This window comes from Elephantulus edwardii, unplaced genomic scaffold, assembly GCF_000299155.1.
Source record: "Elephantulus edwardii isolate Elephantulus edwardi_28Jun2011 unplaced genomic scaffold, EleEdw1.0 scaffold00157, whole genome shotgun sequence".
Lineage (NCBI taxonomy): Eukaryota > Metazoa > Chordata > Mammalia > Macroscelidea > Macroscelididae > Elephantulus > Elephantulus edwardii.
In genome coordinates this window covers 7,193,400-7,202,957 of record NW_006399907.1, presented here as the reverse complement: position 1 = coordinate 7,202,957, position 9,558 = coordinate 7,193,400, and positions in this window count along the sequence as shown.

Sequence of the window (9,558 nt, the reverse complement as noted above, 5' to 3'; positions counted from 1 at the left end):
TGACCCCACCCACATTTCTCCTCATAGAGCCCAGCCTCCCGGATAATCTGTTCTGCATATAGGTTGAAAAGGTATGGAGATAGGATGCATCCCTGGTGTACAAATCTTTAAGACACCAGTCACTACCCACCAAAGTTGTTGTTTTTGTTATGTGCCATCAAGTCACTTGCGACTCATAGCAACCCTTATGTACAAGAGCCCTAAACCCTGCTCTATCCTGTGTTAACCTCACTGTCTCTGACACACCCACTCCCATTGCCCCAATCACTGAATCGATTCATTACATCGAGGGTCTTCCTCTCCTGTGCTGTCCTTCTACTCTCCCAAACATGGTGTTCCTGTCCAAGGACTGGTCCCTCCTTGCAACTTGCCCAAAGTATGTCAGATGAAGCTTCAGAATCCTTGACTCCAAGTAGCATTCCGGCTTCACCTTCTCCAGGACAAACCTGTTTGTTCTCCTAGCAGTCCATGATATATTCAACACTCTTCTCCAGCACCACAGCTCAAACACATCAATTCTCTATCATCCCTAGTCACTGTCCAGCTCTCTGACGCATAGCACACAATGACGAAGACTATGGCCCATATCAGGTGCACCTTAGTCTCCAGCCCAACATCGTTGTTCTTCAGTACTCTTGAGAAGTACCTCACAGCTGACTTTCCCAATGCAATTTATCTCTTGATTTCCTGGCTGCTGGTATCAAGAGTGTTGACTGTGGAGCCAAGCAAAACTAAGACTGTTAACTATCTCAATCTCTTCACCATCCATACTGATGCTGCCAATTGGCCCAGTGGTGAGAATCTATTTTCTTGATGTTGAGCTTCAATCCATATTGAGGGCTGCAGTCCTTGACCTTCTACAGCAAGCACTTCAGGTCCTCCTCAGTTTCAGCAACCAGGGTTTTGTCACCTGCATAACGCAGGTTGTTGATGAATCTTCCACCAATCCTGATACCACATTCCTCCTCGTACAGCTCAGCCTCCCAGATGATCTGTTCTGTATCTAGGTTGAAAAGGTATGGAGACAGAATACATCCCTGGAGGACACCCTTCCCGATTTTGAACCATGCGGTGTCTCCTTGCTCTGTTCTGATGACTGCTTCTTGGTTCAAGTATAGGTTTCGCATAAGCACAATCAAATGTTCTGGGATTCCCATTCTTCTCAGTCAGCCATAGCTTGTTGTGATCCACATAGTCAAAAGCCTTTGCATAGTCAATGAAGCACAGATAGACATTCCTCTGGTATTCTCTGCTTCTGCCAAGATCCATTTAATGTTAGCTATAATATCCCTAGTATGACAACCTTTTCTAAAACCAGCCTGCATATCTGGCAGTTCTCTGTTAACGTGTTGCTCTAGTCATTTCTGGATAATTCTCAGCAGAATCTTGCTTGCATGTGATACTAATGATATTGTTCGATAATTTCTGCACTCTACTGGATCACCTTTCTTTGGAATGGGAACAAATATCAATCTCTTCCAGTCAGTTGCCCAGCTGTCTGTCCTCCAGATTTCTTGGCACAACTTAGTAAGCACATCCAGGGCAGTGTCTCTTTGTTGAAATATGTCAGTTGGTATGTTGTCAACTCCTGGAGCCTTGTTTTTTGCCAATTCTTTGTGGAAGATTGTGGATTATGTTATACCAATTGAGCTTTATATTTCCTGAGACTATGATCCTGGAGTCAAAGGACTAACCACTCCTTCCGTCAAGGTAGATGTATGGTTACGATCAAGAAGTTTATTTGATTTTGGCCCCTGTTGACTACATAATTCATTACCATTGAGCCACAACTAATTCATAGCTGACCATTCAACATGTTTTAAGAGCTGTAAATTGCACAGGAGTAGAATGTCCACCTTTCTCTTACAGTGCTACTGGTAGAATTGAACTGCATGCCTTTGGATTGGCAACCCAACTCCTTACCCAGTAGGCTGCCAGAGCTCCCTGGATGTCTGAAGCATATACTAACATGAACAGAGAAATAATATCTATCAAACCTATGTGTGGTGATAGTGGTTGTTAGGTGCCATTGACTTGAGTACAATTCATAGTGACCACATGAACAACATATCTAAACCCTGCCCTATCCGGTGCCATCCTTATCATCTCTAGCATACTTGAGCCCATTGCTGTAGTCACTGTACAGCTATTTGCTGCAGTCAGTGTACAGCTGATCTGCTTGAAGGTCTTCCTCTCCTTTGCTGATATGATGATATCCCTTTCCAAGGAATAGCTCTCTAACAATATGCCCAAAGTCTGTGACATGAAACCTTACCATCATTGCCTCCAAGGAGCACTCTGACTTCACTTTCTCCAAGACTTACTTGTTTATTCTTTGGCAGTCCATGAAATACTCAGTACTCTTGCCCAACACCACGTCTCAAAAGCATCAGTTCTTCTGTTATCTTTTTCCTTGTCCAGTTCTCAGATGCATAGCAAGTGATTGAAAAGATGATCTGAATCAAATGCATCTTGGAGGGCAATTATGTCAGTTTGATGACTAAGTTGTAATTTGGAGAAGTCCCTGATAGCAGATTGCCTGATGGAATACGTCTCCTGATTTCCTGACTTGATTGTGGTTCTAAGATAAAATTGTTGACAATTTCCGTCTTCTTCCTTTATGATGTTGCCTATTGGTCAGTGGTTAGGATATTTGGTTTTTTTGATGTTGAGATGTAATCCATGTCGAAGGCTGTAGTCTTTGATCTTCTGCAGCAAATGCTTCAAGTCCTCCTTATTTTTCAGCAAGCAAGGTTGTGTCATCTTTGTAATGCAGGTAGTTGATGTGCCTTCCTCTGAATATGAAGTCACATTTTTGCTTATAGCATCCAGCTTCTCAAATGATTTGCCCCGCATTGAATAGGTATGGAGAAAGGATACAACCTGACACACACCTTTTTAAATTTTAAAACATGAAGTGTTCTGTTGCTGTTTGAACAACAGCATCTTGGTCTAGGTCTAGGTTTCATATAAGCAAATTAAATATTCTGAAATTACTATTCTTCTCAGTGTTAGCCATGCTTTGTTATGATTCACAAAATGCTTCTGCATAGACAGCAAAGCACAAAGACATTCTTCTAGTACTCTGTTTTCAGCCAGGATTCATATCACTCATACATAGCCATGAGAATAGTCCTTTTTCTCCTGTTCATAACTGTTTTTCTTGCTTGTATGCCTAGATATCTGCTTGTAGGTGATGATTTATTATTATTGATATTGCAGAAGTATGTATGTAATACTGTTTACCTCTGTTGACTATATACTTTTTGTATACCTTTCTATGACTTCCTTTTTTTTAGTAGTGGTATACTGATAATCCCTTCCTTCACCCTCTTTATGTTTTATATCTATTACTTGTATACTGATTCAAAAAAATTTCTACTAGTTTATTTACAAAATTCAAATATATATAGTTTTCAAGAACAAATTCTTTCCATTTCCCTTACCACCCCCATCAAATTATACAACCCCATGATTAAACCTCCCTCCCTCTGCACATCCTCATTCCTCTGCTTCCAACCTTTCTCCCACCCTCTTGGATCCTTGTACTCATTCTACAATAATGGTTTTATACAATATTTATCCTTGTGGGACTGAGTTAGTTCACTCAGCATAATGCCCTCCAATTTTTATTCCCTTCTCCCTCTTTTCCCCTCACTTGTAAATAGCCAAGAATTATTTCTCTGTGTATAAACCTGTTTTTCACTTTTTAAAAAATTGTGGACTCACAGCTTTTTTGTCCCTTTGTAATTTTCATCAATATATCCTTTGGATTCATCCCTGTTATTCACTGTTTTAAGAATTTGTCATTATTCTTTGTTGTTGTGAACCATCCAGTCAGAACTGACCCGCAGCTGACCCCCAAGCGGGTTGTTAGAGACAGTTAATTGCATGGGGATGAGACTGCCAATCATTCTCCCGCAGAGCAGTTGGTGGATTCAAACTGTATACCTTTGTGTTGGCAGTGCAATTCCTTGCCTCTAAGCCACCAGAGCTCCGTAATTATTAGTATGCATAGTATTCCATTGTATGTATGTATCATAGCTTCCTGATCCATTGATGGGCTATTGTAAATGCTGCAGTGGACTTGGGTGTGTATGTGTTCTTTTGTGCTTTATCTCTTATTTCTTTAGGATATATACTGACTTGTGAAATTTCTGGACCAAATACTCTTCCTATTTTCAACTTAAGGGAGCATCAAACTGCTTCCCATAGTAGTTGCACCATTGTGTAGTCTCACAAGCAGTGTGTGTGAGATCCAATCTCTCCACACCCTTGCCAGCATATGTTGTTTGTTGTGTTATTGAACTTTGCTACTGGAGTCATGTCATATCTTATTAGGTTTTTTTATTTGTATCTAATGGCTAGTGATATTTAACATATCTTCTTATGTTTATTGGCCATCTGAATACCTTCTTTGGTAAAGTACCTTTTTATGTTCTCTTGAAGACTAAACTACACTTGATTCAAGCCATGGCCTTTTTAGTAATTTGCTTTGTCTCTGAGAGCTGGACAAAGAATAAGGATGACAAAAGACAAATTGATTACTGAATATTCCATGAATTTCAAAAAAATAAACATATATAGAGAAGTCTTGGAGAAGGTGCAGCCAGAGAGTTTCTATTTTAAATTGGGTTGGTTGTCTTCTTTTTTGATGAGTGTTGGAGTTTTCTATAAGTTGTAAGGAAAAGCAAGTTCACTGCATTCTTAAGCCCATTGCAGCAATCACCATGTTAACCTACCTCTTAAGTTCTTCCTCAGTCCTCAGCTTTTCTAAGCATAATCATGAACTGGCCCTCCTGATAACATGCCCAAAGTACTAGAGATCAGTTTCACAATCTGAGATGCATTCTGGCTGTATTTCCCTCAAGACAGATTTGTTTGCTCTTTTGGCATTCGATGGTAGATTCAGTATTTTTTTCTGTAAACACCATAATTCAAAACATCAATTCTTCTTTGATCTTTCTCATTTACTGCTGAGTTTTTACAAAACACAAACAGGTAAGTAAGGTAACATTCTAAAGGCAACTGGAATCAAGGCTGCCCATTGGTTTTGACTCAGAGATGAGGTTACAAATCTTTATGGAATGATTAATTGTAATCAGTGTTAGAAAACAAAATATGAATGATGGAATTTAAAACAAAAGGACTTATAATATTCCATTAAAAATCTTTAAAAAACAAACAACATTTTAAAGGAAGACACTGCCTATCTTTCTCCCACAAAGGTAATCAATTTTTGCACAACATATAAGGCAACTGATAATGTTGTGGCTTGGTCAAACATACTTTAGTCCTTAAAGTGACATCTTTGCACTTTAATGCTTTATATTTATTGTCTTACTGTGATTTGAACAATAGTTAACAGAGAAGATTGGTTTTCCAATGAACCATTCATAAAGATTTTTTTGTTATGACATTATCATTCTCAATCTTTAGTAGTTTAAAGAGATCTTTTGAAATAGATTTGCCCAATGTAACACATCCTTTTGATTTCTTGACTGACTGCTGTTTTCATGGGCCTACCTTATAGAGCCTAAAAAAAGAACTCTTTGGCAAGTTCAGTTTTTCTCTCTTGATAATGCTTGTTGCTCAGGCTGGAGGAGTTTTGTTTTCTGTATGTTGAGATGTAAGCCAAAGTTAAGGTTGCAGTCTGATCTTCAGGGCTTCAAGCACTTTTCTCTTCCAGCAAACAATATTGTATTATTTGCATATTGTACATTACTAATGAACTTTCTTCCAATTCTGACGCTATACTCTTCTTCAGTATAGTCCATCTTTTATTATTTGCTTTGCAAATAGATAGAATAAATACAGTGAAAAGGCAGGACCCAAATATAGACCCTTCCTGATTTTGAACCACACGGTATCATATTGTCTTTCCCAATGACAGTCTCTTGATCTGGTTACCATGTACAGGTCTACAAGAGCACTATTAAGTTTTCTGAAATTTACATTCTTTGGAAAGTAGCCCCAATTTGTGGATTCACACAGCTGAATGCTTTTGCATAACCAATGGCTTTTGTTGTTATGCACCTTTAAGGCTATAAATCACACAGGAGGAGGCTGCCCATTTTTCTCTTGTATAGCAGCAGATGGATATGCCCGGTGTGCCTTTGAGTTGGCAGTGCAATTCCTTACCACTGGTTCACCAGAGCTGCCTCCTCAGTAACTAATTTAGGTAAACATCTTTTCTATTTACTTAGTTACTCTGTTTTCAGCCAAGATCCATTGTTGTTATGGGCCCTCAAGTTGCTTGTGACTCATAGCGACCTTAAGTAAAAAAGCTCTGAGCCCTGTTCTATTCTGAGCCAACCTTACTGTCTCTGACATATTTACCTCCATTACCCCAGTAACTGAGTCAATCCGTCTCATCAGGCATCTTCCTGTCTTGTGCTGTCCCTCACCCATCCCAAGTATGATGTCCCTCTCCAAGGCCTGGTCCCTCCTTGCAACATACACAAAGTATGTCAGCCAGAGCTTCAAAATCCTTGCTTCCAAGGTACAGTCTGGTTTCGCCCTCTCTAGGATGAACCTGTTTGTTCTCCTAGCAGTCCATTGTATATTTAATACTCTTCTTCAGCCCCACAGTCAAAAGCATCAATAATTATTCTATCCTCCTTAGTCACTGTCCAGCTCTCTGATGCATAGCAAGTATTGCAAAGACCATGGCCTGAACCAGGTGCACCTTGGTCTCTAGACTGACATCATTGCTCTTCAGTATTCTGGAGAGGTCCCTAACAGCAGATTTTCCCAGTGCAGTTCATCTTTTGATTTCCTGGCTTCTGGTAACAAGAGTGTTGATTGTGGAGCCAAGCAAAGTAAAGCTATTAACAGTCTCAGTCTCTTCACTGTCTATCATGATGCTGCCAATCAGCCCAGCAGTGATCTTTGTTTTCTTGATGTTGAGCTTCAATCCATTTTGAAAGCTTCAGTCTTTGATCTTCTGCAGCAAATGCCTCAGGTCCCCCTTACTTTTGACAGACAAGGTTGTGTCATTTGCATAATGCAGAATCAAGGTGTTAAAGAGCTGAACAGAAGATTACAAAGGCAGCACAGGAAGATAAAGCAAAGTATTATAATGAAATGTGCAAAGAGTTGGCGTTAGAAAATAAAAAAGGATGAACTTTCTCAGCATTTCTTAAGCTGAAGGAACTGAAGAACAAACTCAAGCCTCGATGTGCAATTCTGAAGGATGCTTTGGGAAAAATGTTGAATGAGGCAGGAAGCATCAAAGAAAGATGGAGAGAGTACACAGAGTCACTATACCAAAAAGAATTGCTGACACAGAAGAATTTAATGAAACAGCATATGATCAAGAACCTAAGGTGATAAAGGAGGAGGTTCAAGCTGCTCTGAGGAATTGGCATAAATCAAGGCCACAGGAATTGACAGCATAACAAATAACATATTTCAACAAACAGACACTACCCTGGATGTGCTTACCAAGTTATGCCAAGGTATCTGGCATACAACAGTCTGGTCAATTGATTAGAAGATATCTCTATTTGTTCCTAGTCCAAAAAAATGGTGACCCAACATAGTGTGGGAATTATTGAACAGTATCATTAATATTTACATACAAGCAAGAAAGGATCCCCAAAATTACTACAACAGGACATCAACAGAGAACTGCCAGAAGTGCAGGGTGGGTTTGGAAGAGGCTGTAGTGCTAGGGGTATTACTCATTGTAGGGTATCTGAGTTGTTTCTAGTTTTTGGCTATTAGGAAGGAACAAAGCTGCTACATTATGATAAATGGAGCAAAGACTGAAGCTGTTAATTATTCATCTTGCTGGGATCAACAATTACCCTTGGTACCAGCAGTCAGGCAATCAAGAGACATATTGCATTGGGCAAGTCTGATGTCAGGGATCTCTTGAAAACACTGAAAAGCAACGTTGTCAGTTTGAAGATTAAGGTGTGCCATGGTTTTCTCAATCACCTACTATGCATCAGAGAGCTGGACAATTCATAAAGATGACAGAAGAGGAATTGATGCTTTTGAGTCATGATGCTAGAGAGAGTATTGAATATTCCATGGACAACCAAAAAAACAAACACGTATGTCCTGGAAAGGGTGCAACCAGAGTGCTCCTTGGAGGCAAGAATGACAAAGCTTTGTCTTACCTGGATACATGGATCTAGTTTAAGGAAAGATGTCTGGGCAGGGTTTGTTTTGTGAGTTGTCTGTGTTGAGTTCATGGCTAAATCTACATTAAGTCAGTAAAATGATGCAAGAAGAATAGGTGGAGGAGAAAGAAGATAGGGAAGGACAGAATCCAGAAAACCAAAGGTTGGATGACAGAGTAAGCAGTGGGAAGGACTGTAGGTTGGTTTTTTTAAAAATAATTTTAATGAGCATTTACAGAGATTTTTTGATTTCCATTCATTCATTGCTGCACTTCTCTCCCTCCCCCCCCCCCCTCCCCCTCCAGTTCGCTCCTCTCTTTCAAAAGTAAAAGAAACACTCCTTCCCTGGTACACAATCCCCCCGCACCCCTCCCACTGCCCCAAGTACATTCCACTATGCAACCTTAATTGTGGACTCTTGTGATAACCATAAGACCCTATCATACATTGCTTTTATTCACTCCCTCATCTGTTTCAGTACAGTTTGCACAATTTATCCAGTTTTTCTCAGTCTTACCCCAACCCTGATATCAGTCCCATTTTACAACAGTGGCACCATGCAATATTTGTCCTTTTGTATCTGAGATATTTCACTCAGCATAATGTCCTTCAGGCTCACCCATTTTTAATAATATTGCATGAGTTCCTTGTTTTTCAGTGCAGCATAGTATTCCATTGTGTGAATATACCACAGCTTCTCTATCCATTCGTTTGTTGATGGGCACCTGAGTTGTTTCCAACTCCTTGATATTGTGAACAGAGCCACAGTAAACATGGGTGTGCATATATCTGCATGGATGTCAGTTATGGTCTCTTTGGGATATATTCCCAGTAGTGGAATTGCTGGGTAGGACTGTAGTTTTTGAAGTGAGACATTTAAAAAACAAAACACTCCAAGCCATATAACATATTGTCAGATAAAAGGAAGAATTTAAGATAAAAATGTCTCTTGAAAAAAAAGTTTCTTATACTTATTAAGGAATGAATTAGTGTAATTTACTAATGAAAGGGTCAAAGATTCAGTTGGTGGAAAAGGAGGCTGAAAGCCAGGGAAAGGTGATTCATTGAAGCATGATTTAAAGTAAGGAAGTGGACTATGTATCGGTTTCACATGAGTATAATTAAATATTCTAGGATTCCCATTCTTCTCAATGTTAGCTATAATTGTTACGATGTACATAGTCAAATGCACTTGTGTAGCCAGTAAAAACCAAACATACATCTTTCTGGTAGTGTCTGCCTTCCGTGAAGATCCATCTACCATTAGCAATGATATCCTGCCTACCACAGCCTTTTGTGAATCCAGCTTGAATCTTTGGCAGTTCCCTGTTGATTGCATTTTTTTGTTCCAAACATTTAATCTTCAGCAGGACTCTAATTGCATGTGATATTAATGATATTGTTTAATAAGAAACAGAAGTTTTAA